The sequence below is a fragment of the Zingiber officinale genome, chromosome 7B, assembly GCF_018446385.1.
Source record: "Zingiber officinale cultivar Zhangliang chromosome 7B, Zo_v1.1, whole genome shotgun sequence".
In the NCBI taxonomy this organism is placed as follows: domain Eukaryota; kingdom Viridiplantae; phylum Streptophyta; class Magnoliopsida; order Zingiberales; family Zingiberaceae; genus Zingiber; species Zingiber officinale.
Genome location: NC_055999.1, coordinates 22826531 through 22851134, shown reverse-complemented (window position 1 = coordinate 22851134; position 24604 = coordinate 22826531). Strand labels below are relative to the sequence as shown.

The 24604-nt window shown below is 40.6% G+C and overlaps 1 pseudogene; it reads left to right on the top strand.

The window, feature by feature from the left end:
• LOC122004244 overlaps positions 1 to 24604 on the top strand; it is a 61532-nt pseudogene that overhangs the window by 32864 nt on the left and 4064 nt on the right.

The following is a 24604-nucleotide window of genomic DNA, read 5'->3' as shown; positions in this document are numbered from 1 at the left end:
AGGTGCCCTGACTAAGGCTATAAATACAGCCTTGGTTTAGAAGTTTTTTAACGACAAGCAATTTGATATTCAACACTTGTACGCTTCTCTTGTTTAGTTTAGCTTCTCATTTTCTGTGCTTGAATGCTGTAAGAGGCTTCTCCGCCTGAAGGAAATCTTTATTGCGCTTCAACTTCCTTGGATTAACAACCTCCCCGGTTGTAACCAAGTAAATCCTGTGAGCCTCTTCTTTTAGCTTATTTAATTATTTATGCAAGTGTTTGTTTAAGTTATAAATCTGAGAAGGGTATTGTTTTTAATTTGTGCAGGGCTATTCAACCCCCCTTCTAGCCAGCCACCAAGGGTCCAACAGTATCTACAACTTCGTAACTGCTACAATGATCTGATCCAACAACATTATAGCAACTACGAACATTGTAGTAGCTATCGAATCGTAGCTGCTACAACATAGTTAGACCATAACTTTGTAGCATCTATGATTTTGTAACAACTACATCATTATATCTAGTAGTGATAATATAATTATAAATTATATATTGTTTGTAAATAGTTTTTTATTATTTCTTTTTCATAACTCACTTTATTTATTTTCAGGGATTCATCAATTTCTATCGATATAACATCATTGTGAGTCAAACACAAAATGTATAGGTGGCTATACTGTATTACAATACAACACAAATTGAAATTAATATTATAGCAGAGAAGGAAGATGGATCTTTGCATCATCTAGATAAGGGCATGATTTAGAAGAGGATGGAGATTATTTTAACTTTGCGTCCCTAGAAGATGAATACCAGCTTGTATTTCAGCAACAAGAAAATGGTTACTCAAACACTAATGATTTCTAGGCATCTAATGTTGAGATGAAAACTTTAATGTGAATGAGTCAAACCTAATTCAGATGATGATCCAACCTAATATAGTCAAGGATACTATCATAATTGATTTAGCTGGCACAAATGAGTAGAGTAGTGGCAAATCACCAAAAGATGGACAAGTGTTCTCTGATGGAAAAATGTTTAGAAGAGTTTGATGTCATGAATCCTAAGTGCACGATTTGTCATCAAATAATAAAATATCAAGCCATAGGGACTGTTGTTTAAGCCCTAACTGAGTTCACAAAGCTAGTTATCTAGAAAGTCGAAAGTGTGTATGAGCTTGAGAGATTGAGAGAGAAAGAGAGAGAGAGAGTTGAGAGAGCAAGAGGGAAATATTTGAGAAAGGACCTAGAGAAGAGGAAGTCAAGGAAAAGCTAGTGGTCAAAGGAAGAGATTGGATTGGAGAAACAATTCAAGAACTTCGATTTCTCTACGACGCTAGTTGACGTCATAAGTATTGTTCACTTTCCTACCTTTATATTTACTTGCTTGAAGGGATTCCTATCCAAATTACTTATATGAATCCGGGAGGATTATACCGGAGTGTCTACAATAAATTCAACATGATTAAGCAAAGTGGTAATGCTAGAAAGTCCATTTAAATGGTTACCTTTGTTACATAAGTTCCCATGGCCATACAATTTAGATTACTCACTTTACTTCGTAACATCACATTAGTACAAACCCATTATTCTCTAGTAAGTTAATTTCTTGTAGAGAATCAGCCCCCTTTCAAGGTGATGACTCTAGAAAGTCTGTTTAAAAGGTTACCCCTTGTCACATTAGGTCTCATGATCATATAATTTAGAGCATCTACTCTAAATGGTGACTAGTCCTCCACATCCTATTTCATTCAACACACAAATACAATTAAGCAAGAACAAGAAGTAAACATGTTATAGAATAGAGAAAAGAATAAATACATAGTTCATACATCAACAAATACATCATAACTACTTTCTACTCCTAGAATCTAGAGAATTACTCCATGAGAAGGAAATACAATCAAAATACATCAAAGAAAACATTATACTACTCAAAATATGAAATTGAGAGAGCAGAATGCTTATCCATGGATTTTCCGTGTTGATGGAAGTGTTTTCGAGATCCAACGATGGACAGATCATCTTAATGGATGATAATGGTTGTTTTAGGGTTTCCTATAGAAGGAGAAAATTCTCTCCGAGAAAGGGCAGAGCCCCTAGTCCAAGATGGCTCAAGCGAGGATTTCCTTAATCCTTTTATATCTTCCCCCAACATTTCAGATCTGCTAGATTCACTAGGCTCCTCCAAAATGGGGTTTTCACCCATTAGACCTAATTTTCTTGGGTTGCACTCTAAAGAAAACTTTTAGATCTTGAAATTAGTTATAGTTTGATAGGTCGCATGCTTCATGGCTCAAACTGAGTCGAAAGTTATAGTCATTTGAAGTTCGGTCTGCAGTTTGAATCGGAGGCTAACACGGTCGTGACTAAAAGGCACGGCTAGGCCATGCTCGGCTCTGAAAAAAAAAGGAAATTAGACATGGTTGTGCCTAGGGCACAGGGAGGTCGTGTGAGGGGTTATAGACTTCATTTTTGCTCCATTTTGCATCAAATTTCATCTGTAGGAATACGCTCATGTCACAGGACACGACCATGACATGTGTTAGTTAGAGCCCTAGAGTCAATTATTTTATGATTGTATTATGGACTTATTGTATCATATTCTTATATATAAATAAAGGCATTTGTTTTGGTTATTATACTTACTTGTATTAGTGCCAAATAAACTAAGTATAATAGCGTCCTTGAGTAGAAGGTTCTCACCTATATCAATCGGTTAGTTGAACCGATAGTGAGATGATATAGGGAATACTACTCTTAATCATTCCTAGTCGAGTATTAATATTCAGGGAGAATGTTAATGCAATAAGACTAGCATGTAGGTCAACTCGATGACTTGATCTCACAAGTCATGGATATAGAGATATCAAGTTGACACATGATTATGCATTGGAGAATGTATAATGAATGACCCGCCATGAGAAAGTATCATGGATCTGTTAGCTAGAGCCCTAGAGCCAATCATTTGATGATTGTATTTTTGGACTTGTTGTATCATATTCTATATAAATAAAGGCATTTGGTTTTTGGTTATTATACTTACTTGTATTGGTGCCAAATAAACTAAGTATAATAACGTCCTTGAGTAGAAGGTTCTTACCTATATCAATCGATTGGTTGAATCGATAGTGAAATGATATAGGGAACACTACTCTTAATCATTACTAGTCGAGTATTAACATTTAGGGGCAATGTTAATGCAATAAGACTAGCATGTAGGTCAACTCGATGACTTGATCTCACAAGTCATGGATATAGAGATATCAAGTTGACACATGGGTATGTATTAGAGAATGTATACTGAATGACCCTCCATGAGAAAGTATCATGGATCGTTATATGAGTGTCATATACTTTCTCATGTGACTATTAGTATGACTACTAGTCCTTAGACCTGAAGTCACCATGGTTTCCTACATAAGGAGTTATGTACTTTGGTTTCGTTAAACGTCACCCGTAACTGGGTGGACTATAAAGGCGATTACTGGGTATGTAATGAATTATGCAGAGGGATGTGAGTGATGTAGATGAGATCTATCCCTCCTATATGACGGGAGTGACATCGATATTCTTGATAGAGTGAGACCACGAAGTGCATGGCCATGCCCAAATAAGTTAATATAGGATATTGAGCTCATTTGATTTAGTGAGTCTACTTGGAGTTCAAGATTTAGATTGGTTAGAGGATGACACGGTCTATGCCTCATATTGATCAATCTAGATGTCTAGGATAAAAGAACACTTGTCATATTTTGTGAGGAGTCACAATTAGTAGTCACAGGGTGATGTTGGATCTCAACATTCTTGTAACTTGGGTAGTAATGATGTGTTGCTAGATACTGCTCATTACTTATGCTCCTAAATAGGTTTAGGGGCATTGCTAACGTTACAAGAACCTATAGGGTCACACACTAAGGACAATTAGATGGAGATTAGGTTCATATGATGAACCAAGAGGATTAGATTCATTTGATGAATCAAATTGGATTAAGAGTAATCCTAATTGGGATAACTTGAGTTGGACTCAAGTTGATTCATGTGTTCAATGAGTCTGATTTAGATTATGACTCATTGAATCAATTTAATTAAATGAATTAGATTCATTATATTAAATTGGCTTGAATTAAATGGTTGGATTAGATCAACCATGAGAGAGATTAAGTCAAGTTTGACTTGACTTGAGAGGAAGAGAAAGAGTCAAGTTTGACTTGACTTTCCGCCACATCATTAGTGAGTTGGCAAGATGTGAACCAATGATGATGCTCCACATCATCATGATTAATTAAGTGAGATGCCACCTCATGGAGGTTACAATTCTTCACTTTAATGGCTACACATTAATTGCACTTAATGCAAAATGGGAGTTACATTCTTTTGAATGTGGCCGGCCACTATGGTGTGGTGTGGAATGAATTTTCATTCATATGTGCATTCACTCTTTCTTCTTCCTCTCAAGCTCTCCCTCTCCCTCTTCTCCTCTCTTGCCGTGACCTATCAAGGTGCTAGCACACCTTCGTTTAGGTCTTCTCCACCTAATTAGTTCATGTGGATACTTCTAGAGGAGTATCTATTTTGATACTCTTGAGATCCGGCACCGTTTGGACGAGCGGGAACGCGAAGGGCTTCGCTTCAAAGGTATAACCCTTTTTCCATGTAGATCTAGGAGTAGATCTCGGTAGAAACTTGTATTCGTAGTTTTTTGAATTTCTTTGCACGGATCTGTTGGAAAACGCGGTTTTCGCGGCCCGAAAAACCCAACAGTGGTATCAGAGCCACGTGCGAAGACGAATATGAGTTTATTTTGTGTTTTATGAAAACTTTTCAGTTCTGTAATATTCTGTAAATTTAGGTTTTTATAGTTTTTATGGGTAATTTTCTCGTAGAAGCGAAGCACAAGTGTTTCGGCGCTTGTAGGCTTCCGCTACCGGGAAGATTTTTCCAAAACGGCCAAGTTTCGCCCCAAAACTTTTTGGGACAGCGGGCTAAGGCGCTGTTAGATCGCAATGGAACCCTCGCGATGGTTAGATCGCGGGTAGGGGCGCTGCCCCTGGCCCCGCAAGGGGATTCGTTCCGCGATTGCGCCCGAAAATCGCTAAACGGAACCGCCGGGAAATTATACTCGTAAAAATTGTAAAAATTATAGAAAAATTACAGAAAATTATAGAAATATATAATTTTGAATTATATATTATTTTTGTGATAGTCATGGCCCAAAGACCCAATTCGATTGGATAATTCGTGTTGTAATTCATAATACGGCCTGCGTGCCGTGATGTGATGTGCGTGTTGTATTTTATTTTTTTTTGCGACCTGCGCGTCGTGCCTTTCTCCTTTATTCTTGTTGTAAATTAGATTTAGACTCGAATGTAACTCGAGTTTCAAAATGTAATGTAAATTTTGAAGCGGTGGAAGGTCCACTCGAGACGGAGTTACGAGGAGGGCGCGAGCAACACGAGGTGGTTAACGAAAGGAGCTTGAGAAGCTGTTGACCTTAAGTTGACCATCCGATCTTCTCATTGGCTTGAGAAGATCGTAGTAGGGCCATGACATAATCACTATTTAATTAATTTCTTTTGTGTGTATGTGATTCATGCTAGTTAATTAAGTAATTAATTAGTGCCTAACGATTAGATTAGATCTAAGTCGTGCACATGATGCACCCTTCGATTAGATTAGATCTATCGAGTATATGATACGCATCATTGTTTAGATTAGATCTAAATCGCGTCAACTCGTAATGCCTACCATGCCGTGATACCTACCACTACCTCGATCGCATGTTGTTGTTGAATCTGCCAAAGCAGAGCAACACATACTATCTTGGTAGGGTACGAAGGGATAATTTTGGTCCCGCCTATCAATGCATGGGTGAGTACAACTCAATTAGATTGAGTAACTAGTGAACTCAATTGGATCGAGTTTAACTATAGGCATTATCCAATGGTTGGTAGATAGGTCAAAATCACGTTTATATTAACTCTTGGGCGTATTAGCCAAAGCTAACTCGAGTTTTAATATAAATGCAGATTTTGATCCTATAAACAAGAGTTGCATAGAGATGTAATTGGTAATCGTTACCTACCGATCATACTAAGTCTTGGGCGTATTAGCCAAAGCTAACTCAAGGGTTAGTATGATGTGGATCTTGTCCCACATGAATTATAGAATTCAGTGGGAGCATCATTTAGTTAAAGGCCTAATTAAATGATTAAGAATATGATACTTATTTCTGCATTTATTTCTGTTGTAGATTACCATGACGTCGAATACGAACACCTTCTCCCTGCGATCTGTTCTCGAGAAGGACAAGCTCAACGGAGCAAACTTCCTGGACTGGTACAGGAACCTGAGAATAGTTCTCACCCGAGAACATAAACTGTACGTTCTGGAGCAGCCCATTCCGGAGGCTCCTCCTGCCACTGCCCCGCGAGCTGACCGAGATGCTTTCAAGAAGCATCAAGATGACGCATTAGATGTGTCTTGTCTAATGCTCGCGACCATGAACTCTGAGCTTCAGAAGCAACACGAGTTAATGGGCACTTACGATATGGTTGAACATCTTCGTCAACTGTATCAAGGTCAAGCGAGGCATGAGAGATTTGAGATCTCAAGGGCACTGTTTCAGTGCAAGATGTCAGACGGGGCTCCTGTAGGCCCATATGTACTCAAAATGATTGGGTACATAGAGAACCTACAAAGGTTGGGGTTCCCACTTGGCCAAGAGCTGGCCACTGACCTGATCTTGCAATCCTTGCCGGATAGCTATAGTCAGTTCGTTCTAAACTACAATATGAACGAAATTGACAAGCCACTGCCCGAGCTGCTTAGCATGTTAAGAACTGCTGAGCTGAACCTTAAGAAGGCTAAGCCCAACACTGTTCTGATGGTTCAGAAACATAAGGGCAAGGGCAAGCCCAAAGGCAAGGGAAAGTCCCAAGCCAAGGGCAAAGGCAAGGCACTGAAGCCTAAAGGAGGGGTCACCAAGGATGCTACCTGCTTCCACTGCGGTCAGACCGGGCACTGGAAGAGGAACTGCAAGGTATACTTGGAGGATCTTAAGAAGAAGCGAAGTGAGACTTCTACTTCAGGTATATATGTTATAGAAGTCAATCTATCTATTTCTACATCATGGGTATTAGATACTGGATGTACTTCTCACATGTGCAGGCGCTGAGAAATAGCAGGGCATTGACAAAGGGCGAGGTGGACCTACGAGTAGGCAATGGAGCACGGGTTGCTGCTGTTGCTGTAGGGACTTACTTTCTATCTCTGCCCTCTGGGCTTGTACTAGAGTTAGTCGATTGTTGTTATGTGCCTGCATTAACTAAGAACATTATATCAGTTTCTTGTTTGGACAAGAAAGGTTTCTCGTTTACAATAAAGAATAAATGTTGTTCTGTCTATTTAAACGATATGTTCTATTGTAGTGCACCTCTGATAAACGGACTCTATATTCTAGACCTTGAGAGCCCTATCTATAACATAAATACCAAGAGGTTCAAGTCAAATGACATGAACCAAACCTACCTCTGGCACTGTCGCTTAGGTCATATAAATGACAAGCGCTTATCCCAGCTCCATAAGGATGGTTTGCTGGACTCATTTGATTTTGAATCATATGAGACGTGCGAGTCATGCCTACGAGGCAAGATAACCAAGACTCCCTTTAGTGGGCACAGCGAGAGAGCGACTGATTTGTTAGGACTTATACATAGTGATGTATGTGGCCCTTTCAATGTCGCTGCTAGAGGTGGTTATAGGTACTTCATCACATTTACTGATGACTTCAGTAGATATGGTTATGTGTACTTGATGATACATAAGTCTGAATCCTTTGAAAAGTTCAAAGAATTCAAGAATGAAGTACAGAACCAGCTTGGCAAGAGTATTAAGATACTTCGATCAGATCGAGGTGGAGAATACCTTAGCCAAGAGTTTCGTGACTACCTAGCTGAGTGTGGGATTCTATCCCAACTCACTCCTCCTGGAACACCACAGTGGAATAGTGTATCCGAAAGGAGGAATCGTACCCTATTAGATATGATACGATATATGATGAGTCACACAGATCTTCCGACATACCTTTGGGGCTATGCTCTAGACACGACAGCTTTTATACTCAACCGAGTTCCATCCAAGGACGTGATAAAGAAACCATATAGGATATGGACTGGGAGAGATGCCCAGGTGTCTTTTATGAGGATTTGGGGTTGTGAGGCTTACGTTCGACGTCAAGTCTCAGACAAATTAGGACTCAAATCCGACAAGTGCTACTTTATTGGATATCCCAAGGAAACTAAGGGATATTACTTCTACATTCCCAGTCAACACAAGATAGTTGCGGCAAAGACTGGAGTCTTTCTAGAAAGGGACTTTGTTTCTAGAAAGACTAGTGGGAGTACATTCTATCTCGAAGAAGTTCAAGATGCGAATAATAGCACTGAAGACTCGATAGAAGTTGAACTGGAACCACAAAGTGTTGTGGATGATGTTGTTCCACAAACAGTTGAGGAACAACAACCAGTTCAAGTAGATAGTGTACGTCGTCAGCCTGAGAGATACTCATTTCTCTTGCCTGACCATGATGACGTTGTGCTCATAGATGATGAGCCTACCACCTATCAGGAACCTGTGATGAGACCAAATTCCGAGAAATGGCTAGAAGCTATGAGATCCGAGATGGAATCCATGTACACCAACCAAGTATAGACTTTGGTTGATCCACTTGAAGGGGTAAAACCCATTGGGTGTAAGTGGGTCTTTAAGAGAAAGACTTCCATGGATGGACTTATCTATAAGGGTCGCTTGGTAGCTAAAGGTTTCAAGCAGATTCATGGTATTGACTATGATGAAACCTTTTCTCCAGTAGCGATGTTTAAGTCCATTCGGATCATGCTTGCTATTGCAGCCTACCATGACTATGAGATATGGCAGATGGATGTCAAAACCACGTTTCTGAATGGAAACCTACTCGAGGATGTGTACATGACACAACCTAAGGGTTTTGTAGATCCACAGCATACTAGCAGAGTATGCAAGCTCCATTTATGGACTAAAGCAAGCTTCTCGGAGCTGGAATCTTCGATTCGATGATGCAATCAAACAGTTTGGTTTCATCAAGAACGAAGATGAACCTTGTGTCTACAAGAAGGTTGTAGGGGATATAGTTGTCTTCCTCATATTGTATGTGGATGACATACTACTCATTGGGAAGGATATCCCTTTGCTTCAGTCTGTCAAGACCTGGCTAGGGAGTTGCTTCTCAATGAAGGACTTAGGTGAGGCATCCCGCATTCTAGGGATACAGATCTATAGAGATAGATCTAAGAGATTGCTTGGCCTAAGTCAGAGTACATATATTGACAAGGTACTCCTTCGGTTTGCCATGCAGAACTCCAAGAAGGGATTTCTGCCGATGTCACATGGTGTGAGTCTTTCGAAGACTCAAGGTCCCTCTTCTAGAGAGGAGAGAGACCGCATGGATCAGATCCCTTATGCCTCAGCCATAGGATCTATCATGTACGCCATGCTATGTACTCGACCTGATGTCTCGTATGCTTTGAGCATGATGAGTAGACACCAGTCTGATCCAGGTAAAAGTCACTAGATAGCGGTCAAGAATATTCTTAAGTACTTAAGAAGGACTAAAGAATATTTCTTGATATATGGAGGCAATGACGAGCTAGCTGTAAAGGGTTACAGTGATGCTAGCTTTCATACCGACCGGGATGATTATCGATCGCAGTCAGGGTTCGTATTTTGTATTAATGGTGGTGCTATGAGCTGAAAGAGTTCGAAGCAGGACACAATAGCTGGTTCTACGACAGAGGCCGAGTACATTGCTGCATCGGAGGCAGCAAAGGAGGCAGTTTAGATCCACAAGTTCATCACTGAACTTGGAGTGGTTCCCAGTATCGCTGATCCTATTGAGCTCTATTGTGACAACAATGGAGCTATAGCACAGGCGAAGAAACCTCGCTCACACCAGCGGACCAAACACATACTACGACGCTTCCATCTCATTCGAGAGATTATCGAGAGAGGAGATGTGAAGATATGCAGAGTACCTACAGAGGCTAACATCGCAGATCCCTTGACCAAGGCTTTGGCACAGAGGAAGCATGATGGTCACACTAGGTCATTGAGGCTTAGAGCCTACACTGATTGACACTAGTGCTAGTGGGAGATTATTAGTTAGAGCCCTAGAGCCAATCATTTGATGATTGTATTATGGACTTATTGTATCATATTCTTATATATAAATAAAGGCATCTGTTTTGATTATTATACTTACTTGTATCGGTGCCAAATAAACTAAGTATAATAGCGTCCTTGAGTAGAAGGTTCTCACCTATATCAATCGGTTAGTTGAACCGATAGTGAGATGATATAGGGAACACTACTCTTAATCATTCCTAGTCGAGTATTAACATTCAGGGACAATGTTAATGCAATAAGACTAGCATGTAGGTCAACTCGATGACTTGATCTCACAAGTCATGGATATAGAGATATCAAGTTGACACATGGGTATGCATTGGAGAATGTATACTGAATGACCCACCATGAGAAAGTATCATGGATCGTTATATGAGTGTCATATACTTTCTCATGTAGCTATTAGTATGACTACTAGTCCTAGACCTGAAGTCACCATGGATCCCTACATAAGGAGTTATGTACTTTGGTTTCGTCAAACGTCACCCGTAACTGGGTGGACTATAAAGGCGATTACTGGGTATGTAACGAATTATGTAGAGGGATGTGAGTAATGTAGATGGGATCTATCCCTCCTATATGATGGGAGCGACATCGAGATTCTTGATAGAGTGAGACCACGAAGTGCATGACCATGCCCAAATGAGTCAATATGAGATATTAAGCTCATTTGATTTAGTGAGTCTACTTGGAATTCTAGATTTAGATTGGTCAGAGGATGACACGGTCTATGCCTCACATTGATCAATCTAGATGTCTAGGATAGAAGTACACTTGTCATATATTGTGAGGAGTCACAATTAGTAGTCACAAGGTGAAGTTGGATCTCAACATTCTTGTAACTTGGGTAGTAATGATGTGTTGCTAGATACCGCTCATTACTTATGCTCCTAAATAGGTTTAGAGGCATTGCCAACGTTACAAGAACCTATAGGATCACACACTAAGGACAATTAGATGGAGATTAGGTTCATATGATGAACCAAGAGGATTAGATTCATGTGATGAATCAAATTGGATTAAGAGTAATCCTAATTGGGCTAATTGAGTTGGACTCAAGTTGATTCATGTGTTCAATGAGTCTAATTTAGATTATGACTCATTGAATCAATTTAATTAAATGAATTAGATTCATTATATTAAATTGGCTTGAATTAAATGGTTGGATTAGATCAACCATGAGAGAGATTAAGTCAAGTTTGACTTGACTTGAGAGGAAGAGGAAGAGTCAAGTTTGACTTGACTTTATGCCACATCATTTGTGACTTGGCATTAAGTGGCCAATGATGAGGTGTCACATCATCATGTTTAGCACATGTGTGTGCCACCTCATGGAGGTTACAAATCTCTTTAATGGCCACACTTAATGCAAAAATGGGGGTTACAACTCCATGAATGTGGCCGGCCACTTTTGATGGGAAAGAATGAATTTTTCATTCAATGGTATTCATTCACATCTTCTTCCTCCTAGTGCTCTCTCTTCTTGCTCTTCCTCTCCTCATCTTGCCGAACCCTACTAAGGTGCTAGCACACTTTAGTTTGGTGATCTCCTTCTTGTGTTCATGTGGATACTTCTAGAGGGTTGTCTACTTTGACAATCTCGAGATCCGGCAAACCGTTGGACTAGCGAGATAGCGAAGGGCATCGCATCGAGGGTAACGCTCTTATCTAGTGTAGATCTAGAGTTTGTAAACTCGTACTCGTATTTTGTTTTTCATTTTTCTTCACACGGATCTATGTGGCGGGGGTTTCGAGGTTTCCACGACTCGAAAAAGCGGTTTTCGCGGGCCGAAAAACTCATCATAGATTTAAGCTTCAATATGATGATCTTTTAAACATCTTTTTCTTCCCGTATGACCCGTGTTCGAAACAATGATGAACTTGGGGATGAGGCACGATTGTGCCTAGGAGGCACGATCGGGATGTATCGGCCTTGGCAGGATATTGGAGCTTAGGCATGACCGAGCCATGTTTGGATCAGTAGGAAGCCAGGGATGAGGCACGACCAGCCCGTGTTGAGTGTTATTTGCTTTGTTTTTGCTCTATTCTTCATTAAATTCGGTCGTAGAAACATGCCCACGTCATGGGACACGACCAGAGCATGTTCTATGCTCTAACTCCACATTCTAAGGGTTTTATGCTCCAAGTTGGCTCCATTTTCACATCCTATCAACAAAAATATAATCAAAAAAGTAAAGTAATGAAAACAAATATAAATGAGATGTTTATGCAAAATATGTCCATGCAATGACACAAAACGTATGCAAAATGATATAAACACACTCATCAAAGTTCTAGAAGACTATGTGATATATAAAAACTTTGAGATCATACACAAAGCAAAAGGAAGTTATAAAATGAAATCTATTTGTAAGGTTCAACATTATGCTTGGAGAATTGTTACTAGAGGGCCTACAAATTTTTGGATCACTATGTTTGATAAATTACAGACATGCTCATTATCTATGAGGAAAAGTAGAGACCACAAAAGTGCACTAATTCTTGGGTTGCTGGTGAGATTCAAGAACAAGTCATGATTAGTGAGAAGTACATTCGAATAATGATTATAATAGACATTTAAAAAAAGATTTGAAGTGACAATATCATATTAGAAAGCATTGAGAGGTAAACTTCAAGCAATGATTAATGCAGATGGGGATTATGCTGAATTATACATTAATCTATATGAATTTACTAGAGAATTAGATAATCAGACAATGGTGCATGTAAGATCTACACATGATGGTCACTTTTAGCGTGTCTTTTGGTCTATTGGGGTATGTATGCATACATTTGTTGAATATTTACGCCAAGTTATGGGTATTATTGTTTGTTACCTTACAAGGAAGTATCTTAGGCTAAGGTCTCATGCATTTTCTAAACATCAATTTGATCTCCATATCAAATTGTGTTTTTAACCTTAAATCAATTTCATTGATAATAAATGCAAGAAATGATGACATGGCATAAAATGATATCATACATAATAACATGTGCCAATGTCATGATGTCATGACATAAAGTATGAAACTTAAATAAAACATGACATATAAATAACCTAAGCATTATCATGACATTTTAAATGATCATAAAATAAACATGATGTCATGACATGGCATATGGCAAACAATATATGGCAAATAGCACATAAAGGTATAGAAAATACCTAATTCTAGCCTTAGTTGCCATTTTTGATAATTTTGACCATTTTGCCATAATTTCTATATTCCTAAGTGTAATAGACCTAAAATCATATCCTCAAGACTTTTAGATCACTATGTGCCAACTAGATTGATTCTAGAAAATTCCTCAAATGTGGTTGGCACATTCTAATCACCTTAGGAATAATATTCACTTTCATTTTCAAGGCTTGATTGCACCTTGAAAATTCCTAAAGTGCCACCTTTTGCTATGATTAGGTTAACTACCTATTCAAGTAAGGTTGGCACACCCTAACTCATCTAGCGTGATGAAATCACGCTCCTAGGAACCCAATACCTATTGGAGCTCATTAGGTTCACTAAGTATTCACTAGGGATGACTTCCCTAGCAACCCTTCTAATGACCCTCCTAGGCTTTGAAGCCTTGGTCATTTGGGACTCATCAAGATCAACCCTAGAGGTGACTCCCCTTGTGACCTTGGTGATGGTCTTCCTAGCCCTAGATTTTGTTCCATAATCGAATGGAACATTGTGATAAGTGGGCTTGACCATTTGGGACTTAGGTTTGTGACCCAAACCTTTCTTGTCCTTGGACATTGGTTTTTGACCCTTAAACTCTAGAGATGACTTCTCCAAGTTATTAAGGGTCTTTTCTAAAGAGTCAAATCTTGATCTCAAGACTTGATTCTCCTTTTCTAATACCTCAAGTTTTAACTTGTCATTTGTCTTTGAGGTATTCCTAGGCATATGTCTAGATGATTTGGGATTTCTACCTAGATTTTCCTTAACCTTAGATGAGGTAATTCTAGGGTTAGCATTTCTAGAATTGTCCTTACCTAGGCTAACATGTTTGGCACCTAAGCACATGTATCGATTTCTATTGTTGTCATGCCTATCTTTATTGACAATTGCAACAAAACTACTATTAACATGTGTCTTATTCAAATTGCAAGAATGTGCCTTAAAGGTTACCTTAGGGTTTGCCTTAGCTCCCCCTATCGATGTGCTCGGTCTCTTGTCCTTGTGAGATTGCCTCCCCCTCGGACATTGGCTCCTATAGTGTCCCCTTCGCTTGCATTGGAAGCACACCACGTGCTCCTTACCCTTGCGTATCGGGACTCCGGATTTCTTGACCTTTGGCGCCGGTGGAGTCTTCCTAATCCTCTTTGGACATTTACTCTTGTAATGCCCAAATTCCCTACACTCAAAGCACATTATATGTAATTTACTTGAAGGTAAATTGCTTGAGTTACCTAGGGTTGAGGATGGTTGTATGCTTTCTTCTTCATCCCTTCCGGAAGTAGAGGTTTCTTCTTCTTGCTCCAATCTTGAAGAAGAACTCTCCTCCTCCTCTTCCATAGATGTTGAGTAGCCCTCAACTTCTAATTCCTTACCTCCATGATGTGAGCTACTTGGCTCACTTGACTCCTCTTCATGACTTGAATTGGAGCTCTCCTCATGGAACTTAGCCAAGTTGTTCCACAACTCCTTGGCATTGCTTTATCCACCTATCTTACACAAGATATCACTAGGTAATGAAAATTCAAGGATTTTCGTTACCTCATCGTTGATTGTGAATTGGTGGATTTGTTCTTTCGTCCACTTCTTTTTCTTGAGAAGTTCTCCCTTTCTATCCACCGGAGGAATAAAATCTACTTGTACACAATTTCAATTTGGTAGGTTAGTCATAAGAAAATACTTCATTCTTACCTTCCAATACGCGAAGTCGCAGCACTCGTAGAAGGGTGGAATCGTGATGTCTTCTTCGAGTCGATCCATTCTCTAGCTTGTGCTCCCCCGAGTGTTAATCCGACGAAGAGCAACCTCGCTCTGATACCACTTGTTAGGATCCTTCGTACGGAGGCTAGAGAGGGGGTGTGAATAGCCGACCCCAAATCGTCGTTTCTTTCTACAAAACGTGTTAGCGCAGCGGAAATAAACACAAGAAACGAAAACAAGAAGATCAAACCTCAACGTGTCGATGTAACGAGGTTCGGAGATGATACTCCTACTCCTCGGTGTGTCCGTAAGGTGGACGAAGCCTACCAATCCGTCGGTGGATGAGTCCCCGGAGAACCGGCTAATAACTACTCCTTGTGGGTGGAGAAACCTCGCCACAATACTTGTAACAACAAGAAAGGAGTACAACAGATACAAGAAAGCAAAAGACAATATGAAACACTTGCTTGCCTTTCTTGTTGACTGGAGTGGAGAAGCAGCAACCTCACACCAGCAGCAGCTGACGAGAATCCAGTCGAGAAGCTCACGCAAAGCTTCAACAGCGGGGAGCTCAGCAAAGCTCTGATAGCAGGTAAGAGCAGAAGCTCTAGAGCACCAGAACAGAAGTTCTAAGAAAAGAAACGGAAGAAGTAACCTCGAACAGTAGCTCCTCAACCCTTTTATAACCTGCGAAGAAGACACACAAGAAACTAGCCGTTGCTACGCAACGGCTAGGATGTGGACCGATCAGGCCCTTCCCTGATCGGTCCACAAGGGTCCTGATCGGTCACAAGACCGATCAGGCCCTTCCCTGATCGGTCATGGACCGATCAGGTCCTTCCCTGATCGGTCCCATGACCGATCAGGACCTTTCCCTCCCGAAGGTGATCTCCTTCTGACCGTCTCCTGATCGGTCTGCTGACCGATCAGGAACTTCGCATACTGCTACTGATCGATCACTGATCGGTCTGCTGACCGATCAGATAAGAAACAAAATGCTTCTGTTTGGTTACTGATCGGTCACCAGACCGATCAGATAACCCAGCGTATCACTGGATCGGTCACCAGACCGATCCAGGTCTAGAGCTCCCAGCCCTAAACCCTACTTGGTCCTGAGAACGAGCTACCGAGCCCTCTCCGACCACAGTCCGGAGAACGAGCTACCGAGCCCTCTCCGACTTTGTATGCCAAGCTTCCATACTTGGACTTTTCCCGTGCCAAGCTCCCTGCTTGGACTTTTCCCGTGCCAAGCTCCCTGCTTGGATTTTTACCCGTGCCAAGTCTCCATACTTGGACTTTACCCGTGCCAAGTCTCCATACTTGGACTTTTCACCAGATGTTTGGTCAACCTTGACTCATCTGGATTCCCCTTGCCTGGCTTCACTCACCAGGACTTCCATACTGCCTAACTTCACTCACTAGGACTTTCCGAACTGCCTGGCTTCACTCACCAGGACTTTTCCAACTGTCTGGCTTCACTCACCAGGACTTTCCCACTGCCTGGCTTCACTCACCAGGACTTCCACTTTCACCTAGCTTTACTCACTAGGATTTTCACCTAGCTTCACTCACCAGGATTTCCCGACTGCCTGGCTTCACTCACCAGGACTCTCCTGAATGCCTGGCTTCACTCACCAGGACTTTCCCAACTGCCTGGCTTCCCTCACCAGGACTTTCCGAACTGCCTAACATCCCAGTTAGGACTTCCCAGTCAAGTATCCGGTCAACCTTGACCTACTTGACTCTTCTTCATCCACCCTGATCAGACCCTGATCAGTATCTCTCCGCATGGACAACTGCAACTGCATTGTCCATGTCTACATATCTTTCTGTATTGTCAAACATCGAAACCATGACCAAGGTTTACGCTTGGTTAACTAGGTCAACCTTGACCTACTGGAAATTACACCAACAATCTCCCCCTTTTTGATGTTTGACAATACCTTTAAGTTAGGCTAATCCAATAGCCTCAACTTTCTTCATGCCACTAGGTAATGAAACATAAGTTACAACCTTACATTCTCCTTCTAAGAAGGCAACCTCCTTCTTAGATAATGAAGGCCTAACTTAAACCCTTCATTCTCCCCCTATTGACACACATCAACAAACTCTCCCCCTGAAGAGTAAGTTATCGTTGTTCACAACTTCACTCGTCGTGATCAACAAACTCTCCCACTAACTCCAATGTTCTTCCTTGAACATTCTCTAGACATTCTTCTCCTTTTTGACACACATCAAAAGGAGTGAATCAAGGTCAAGAGTTTCTCCCTAATGAAAGTCGCATACCTTTCATTTGAAACCCTTAATTTCCCCCTTGATACTAAATTCAACAATCAACTTAGTGATAATCCCATATCACTCAAGTCTTTAGGAGTAAAAACTCCCCCTAAAAGTCAACTCCCCCTTGACTAATAGGTAAAACTCCCCCTAAAGGTCAACTCCCCCTTGACCATTGCACCAACAATGTCTTGGAGAGTTCCAAACCTTTAGAAATCCAAAACACCAACTTCCACAGCTGCAATTTCAGACAAACAGTCGAAATTCAGCAAGTTGGCACGCCCTGATCGGTCACTGGACCGATCAGGCTTCCTCTGGATCGGTCCAGTGACCGATCCACACAGACCTGGACCGATCAGGGAACCTCCTGATCGGTCCACAACCTCTGATTTCTGATTTCTGAAATTTTCTTCTCCCGAAATTCAGAAACCTCTAGAAAATCACAGAAAATTTCAAAAATTATAAAATTTTGAGGATACATTCCTCATAACATATACTATCATGGAAAATAATTTTCGATGAAAATAACTTCCATTTTCAAATCTTGATACAAAGTTCGAAAAACTTTGAGATAGTTCAAGTTTAACTCAACTTTGTATCAACTTTCTCAATGATGAAGGCTATTACTAGAAAAGCTTCATCAAGGTTTTTCAAATCAATTATAAAATGATTTTAAACCATTTAATTTAGGACCACAATCTTAGGGCTAAATGTACATGACTTGTACACAAGCTTTCCCTATGATCCCCAAATTAGAATTAGACTCATCTAGGTACAAGAACTATGCACCTTGTTCCTAACTCATCATCCTAATATCTCACACACATCTAAGGTGTATCAAACACATCCAAGTCAATTTTGATGTGAGATATGGGTTTAGGTTATCTTAGGCTAAGGTCTCATGCATTTTCTAAACATCAATTTGATCTCCATATCAAATTGTGTTTTTAACCTTAAATCAATTTCATTGATAATAAATGCAAGAAATGATGACATGGCATAAAATGATATCATACATAATAACATGTGCCAATGTCATAATGTCATGGCATAAAGTATGAAACTTAAATAAAACATGACATATAAATAACCTAAGCATTATCATGACATTTTAAATGATCATAAAATAAACATGATGTCATGACATGGCATATGGCAAACAATATATGGCAAATAGCACATAAAGGTATAGAAAATACCTAATTCTAGCCTTAGTTGCCATTTTTGATAATTTTGACCATTTTGCCATAATTTCTATATTCCTAAGTGTAATAGACCTAAAATCATATCCTCAAGACTTTTAGATCACTATGTGCCAACTAGATTGATTCTAGAAAATTCCTCAAATGTGGTTGGCACATTCTAATCACCTTAGGAATAATATTCACTTTCATTTTCAAGGCTTGATTGCACCTTGAAAATTCCTAAAGTGCCACCTTTTGCCATGATTAGGTTAACTACCTATTCAAGTAAGGTTGGCACACCCTAACTCATCTAGCATGATGAAATCACGCTCCTAGGAACCCAATACCTATTGGAGCTCATTGGGTTCACTAAGTATTCACTAGAGATGACTTCCCTAGCAACCCTTCTAATGACCCTCCTAGGCTTTGAAGCCTTGGTCATTTGGGACTCATCAAGATCAACCCTAGAGGTGACTCCCCTTGTGACCTTGGTGATGGTCTTCCTAGCCCTAGATTTTGTTCCATAATCGAATGGAACATTGTGATAAGTGGGCTTGACCATTTGGGACTTAGGTTTGTGACACAAACCTTTCTTGTCCTTGGACATTGGTTTTTGACCCTTAAACTCTAGAGATGACTTCTCCAAGTTCTTAAGGGTCTTTTCTAAAGAGTCAAGTCTTGATCTCAAGACTTGATTCTCCTTTTCTAATACCTCAAGTTTTAACTTGTCATTTGTCTTTGAGGTATTCCTAGGCATATGTCTAGATGATTTGGGATTTCTACCTAGGTTTTCCTTAACCTTAGATGAGGTAATTCTAGGGTTAGCATTTCTAGAATTGTCCTTACCTAGGCTAACATGTTTGGCACCTAAGCACATGTATCGATTTCTATTGTTGTCATGCCTATCTTTATTGACAATTGCAACAAAACTACTATTAACATGTGTCTTATTCAAATTGCAAGAATGTGCCTTAAAGGTTACCTTAGGGTTTGCCTTAGCTCCCCCTATCGATGTGCTCGGTCTCTTGTCCTTGTGAGATTGCCTCCCCCTCGGACATTGGCTCCTATAGTGTCCCCTTCGCTTGCATTGGAAGCACACCACGTGCTCCTTACCCTTGCGTATCGGGACTCCGGATTTCTTGACCTTTGGCGCCGGTGGAGTCTTCCTAATCCTCTTTGGACATTTACTCTTGTAATGCCCAAATTCCCTACACTCAAAGCACATTATATGTAATTTACTTGAAGGTAAATTGCTTGAGTTACCTAGGGTTGAGGATGGTTGTATGCTTTCTTCTTCATCCCTTCCGGAAGTAGAGGTTTCTTCTTCTTGCTCCAATCTTGAAGAAGAACTCTCCTCCTCCTCTTCCATAGATGTTGAGTAGCCCTCAACTTCTAATTCCTTACCTCCATGATGTGAGCTACTTGGCTCACTTGACTCCTCTTCATGACTTGAATTGGAGCTCTCCTCATGGAACTTAGCCAAGTTGTTCCACAACTCCTTGGCATTGCTGTATCCACCTATCTTACACAAGATATCACTAGGTAATGAAAATTCAAGGATTTTCGTTACCTCATCGTTGATTGTGAATTGGTGGATTTGTTCTTTCGTCCACTTCTTTTTCTTGAGAAGTTCTCCCTTTCTATCCACCGGAGGAATAAAACCTACTTGTACACAATTACAATTTGCTAGGTTAGTCATAAGAAAATACTTCATTCTTACCTTCCAATACGCGAAGTCGCAGCACTCGTAGAAGGGTGGAATCGTGATGTCTTCTCCGAGTCGATCCATTCTCTAGCTTGTGCTCCCCCGGGTGTTAATCCGACGAAGAGCAACCTCGCTCTGATACCACTTGTCAGGATCCTTCGTACGGAGGCTAGAGAGGGGGTGTGAATAGCCGACCCCAAATCGTCGTTTCTTTCTACAAAACGTGTTAGCGCAACGGAAATAAACACAAGAAACGAAAACAAGAAGATCAAACCTCAACGCGTCGATGTAACGAGGTTCGGAGATGATACTCCTACTCCTCTGCGTGTCCGTTAGGTGGACGAAGCCTACCAATCCGTCGGTGGATGAGTCCCCGGAGAACCGGCTAATAACTACTCCTTGTGGGTGGAGAAACCTCGCTACAATACTTGTAACAACAAGAAAGGAGTACAACAGATACAAGAAAGCAAAAGACAATATGAAACACTTGCTTGCCTTTCTTGTTGACTGGAGTGGAGAAGCAGCAACCTCACACCAGCAGCAGCTCACGCAAAGCTTCAGCAGCGAGGAGCTCAGCAAAGCTCTGATAGTAGGTAAGAGCAGAAGCTCTAGAGCACCAGAACAGAAGTTCTAAGAAAAGAAACGGAAGAAGTAACCTCGAACAGTAGCTCCTCAACCCTTTTATAACCTGCGAAGAAGACACACAAGAAACTAGCCGTTGCTACGCAACGGCTAGGATGTGGACCGATCAGGCCCTTCCCTGATCGGTCCACAAGGGTCCTGATCGGTCACAAGACCGATCAGGCCCTTCCCTGATCGGTCATGGACCGATCAGGTCCTTCCCTGATCGGTCCCATGACCGATCAGGACCTTTCCCTCCCGAAGGTGATCTCCTTCTGACCGTCTCCTGATCGGTCTGCTGACCGATCAGGAACTTCGCATACTGCTACTGATCGATCACTGATCGGTCTGCTGATCGATCACTGATCGGTCTGCTGATCGATCACTGATCGGTCTGCTGATCGATCACTGATCGGTCTGCTGACCGATCAGATAAGAAACAGAATGCTTCTGTTTGGTTACTGATCGGTCACCAGACCGATCAGATAACCCAGCATATCACTGGATCGGTCACCAGACCGATCCAGGTCTAGAGCTCCCAGCCCTAAACCCTACTTGGTCCTGAGAACGAGCTATCGAGCCCTCTCCGACCACAGTCCGGAGAACGAGCTACCGAGCCTTCTCCGACTTCGTATGCCAAGCTTCCATACTTGGACTTTTCCCGTGCCAAGCTCCCTGCTTGGACTTTTCCCGTGCCAAGCTCCCTGCTTGGATTTTTACCCGTGCCAAGTCTCCATACTTGGACTTTACCCGTGCCAAGTCTCCATACTTGGACTTTTCACCAGATGTTTGGTCAACCTTGACTCATCTGGATTCCCCTTGCCTGGCTTCACTCACCAGGACTTCCATACTGCCTAGCTTCACTCACTAGGACTTTCTGAACTGCCTGGCTTCACTCACCAGGACTTTTCCAACTGCCTAGCTTCACTCACCAGGACTTTCCCACTGCCTGGCTTCACTCACCAGGACTTCCACTTTCACCTAGCTTCACTCACTAGGATTTTCACCTGGCTTCACTCACCAGGATTTCCCGACTGCCTGGCTTCACTCACCAGGACTCTCCTGAATGCCTAGCTTCACTCACCAAGACTTTCCCAACTGTCTGGCTTCCCTCACCAGGACTTTCCGAACTGCCTAACATCCCAGTTAGGACTTCCCAGTCAAGTATCCGGTCAACCTTGACCTACTTGACTCTTCTTCATCCACCCTGATCAGACCCTGATCAGTATCTCTCCGCATGGACAACTGCAACTGCATTGTCCATGTCTACATATCTTTCTGTATTGTCAAACATCGAAACCATGACCAAGGTTTACGCTTGGTCAACTAGGTCAACCTTGACCTACTGGAAATTGCACCAACAACATTAACCTCTATCACTTATTCAGTTTGGTAAGTGTGGCGTAGGTCTTTTCCAATCTTTGGAGGGCAACCTTCAACTCGCTCACAGCTTGATCCTGCTATTACTTCAAGGTTTTTACTTGTGCCAAAACTAGATGCAGTTGAATATCCTACCTAAGGCACTACTTATATTGGCAGATTAGGATGTAAGTTCATGTGAGTGATTTCTGTAGTTTTTTGTCAAATACACAAGGAAAAGGGATTGCTCGGAGTTAAAATATCACCTGACAATCTAAGGATCTATTGATGTGAAGACCCTGTCAAGATGTTCAGAGATAGGGAGAGCGAAGAATCTGGACCCGAAAAAGGGTTGGTTTCCGGCAAGACAAACACACCATGATCTATAAAGTTTCTTACGCCATGATATGAAAGTGAAGGGTCAACATACCCTAGGAGGTCATCTTTATAATTGTGTGATATCATCAATTCTAGAGTTAAAGCCAATTAAATGCAATGGAGTAGTTGGTGAAATTTAATTTGGGGAGTTGAAACATCAATTCCAGAGTTATAGCATAGCTCATTGATAGACATGCAAGAGTATACAAGCAGGAAAAGAGTTAAAGACATTTTACTAGTTGAGGGTTTATATTTGTTTAGTTACTACATGTGACAGAATCATTCAAACAAGGAGATATCAAACATGCATTGTAGTAGTTACGGAATCGTAGCTGCTATAATGTGTTTGAACAATTGTAGTCCATGTTGTAGCAGCTATGTTTTCATAGCTATTACAACGTCAACACTATGTTGTAGTAGCTACGAAACCATAGCTGCTATAATGTGATTGAACAAGTTAAGACCACATTCTAGTAGCTACGAATTTGTAGCTACTACATGTCAAACCAGTGTTGTAGTAGTTATGGAACCGTAGTTGTTACAACGTGACTGAACAAGTCAAGACCGCATTGTAGTAGCTATAATTTTGTAACTGCTACAACTTCAAATTTGTGTTACAGTAGTTACGGTTCAGTAGATGCTACAACAAATGATGCCTTGTGAAATCTAAAAGTGTATTACTTATAATTCTCTAGAATTGTATAAACAATACTCTCTAAAATTGAAAATAATACTGAAGTGAAACACTAATAAAAAGTTCAATTAAATTTAATACAGCCAAAGCAATATCATAACAACAACTACAAACTATTTTTTTTTTTACAAACATACATTTTGAAATTATCATTGATTATTTGAAATGATATGTTCAAATTGTCCTGCTAGTTTTTGTCTATCATAATTTTATATTCAACCTTAAATCTATAAGCCTTCTTTTCAATTTATTTGAATTCAGTTGATCTAGGAAATATTAAACTTTCGGCATAGAGCATCATAAAAATAATACAATCTAACATATAAGATAAAAAAAAATTTAACTTGTAAGAATCTAATTGCAATCAATAATATGAACATAAACAAATACTGATAAGATTCAGATTTTGCAAAGGGGCGCCCTTTCGATTTTTGCTGATATAAATATATGATGGGTGACTAGCTTGAGATAGTGAAAACAAAGAGATCTGATGGGCGACGAAATGATCTCTAGCGATGGGCGATGGGCGATGACATGCTCTAGCAAGTGGCGACATCAACCTCTAGGCTCTAGTGGTCAATGACAAGAAGCTATGACGAGGGGCAAGATTGAACTCGTGCTTCAATGACAAGCTCGAGTGGGCAGTGTCAAGAGCTCAAGTGGATGACGGTAGCGAGCTCAGATGAGAGGCCGAGCTTAGTAGACAAGTGGTAGGGATGATGGGTAATTTAAAGATACATGATTCTATTTCAAAAAAAAAATAGAGAGTTCTCTAGGTCTATCAGCCGATTTTATCTAAAAGTGGTTGATGGACCTAAAGAACTCTGAATCAACCCAAACCAAGACCTTTATACTTGTATAAGTCTCCTTAATACATTTATACCCTCAAATATCAATTTTGCATACTATATTTAGAATGGTAATTTTTTTAACTTGTTTTTGATTGAGTTACTACTACCAATTGTAGCAATTGATTCAGAATGGTGTTGTGCCCGTGAATATGTTCCACCAATCGATTGGTAACAGTAACTCGATCAAAAATGAGTTTAAAAAAAAATACTCTTCTCATATAGTGTATCACATGGATATTTGAGGACATGGATGAATTAAAAAGACTTAGACGAGTAGATCGGTCTTAGTTTGAAGTGATTCGGAATTGTCCATTAGTCACTTTTGGAAAAGAAAAAAAATAGCTGATGGACCTACATTATTCAAAAAATTAAAAATTTGATATTATCCAATAAAGAAGAGTCCTAGGAAGTCATTTGTGATGTCGGTTACTGAATATCATCATCATACCAC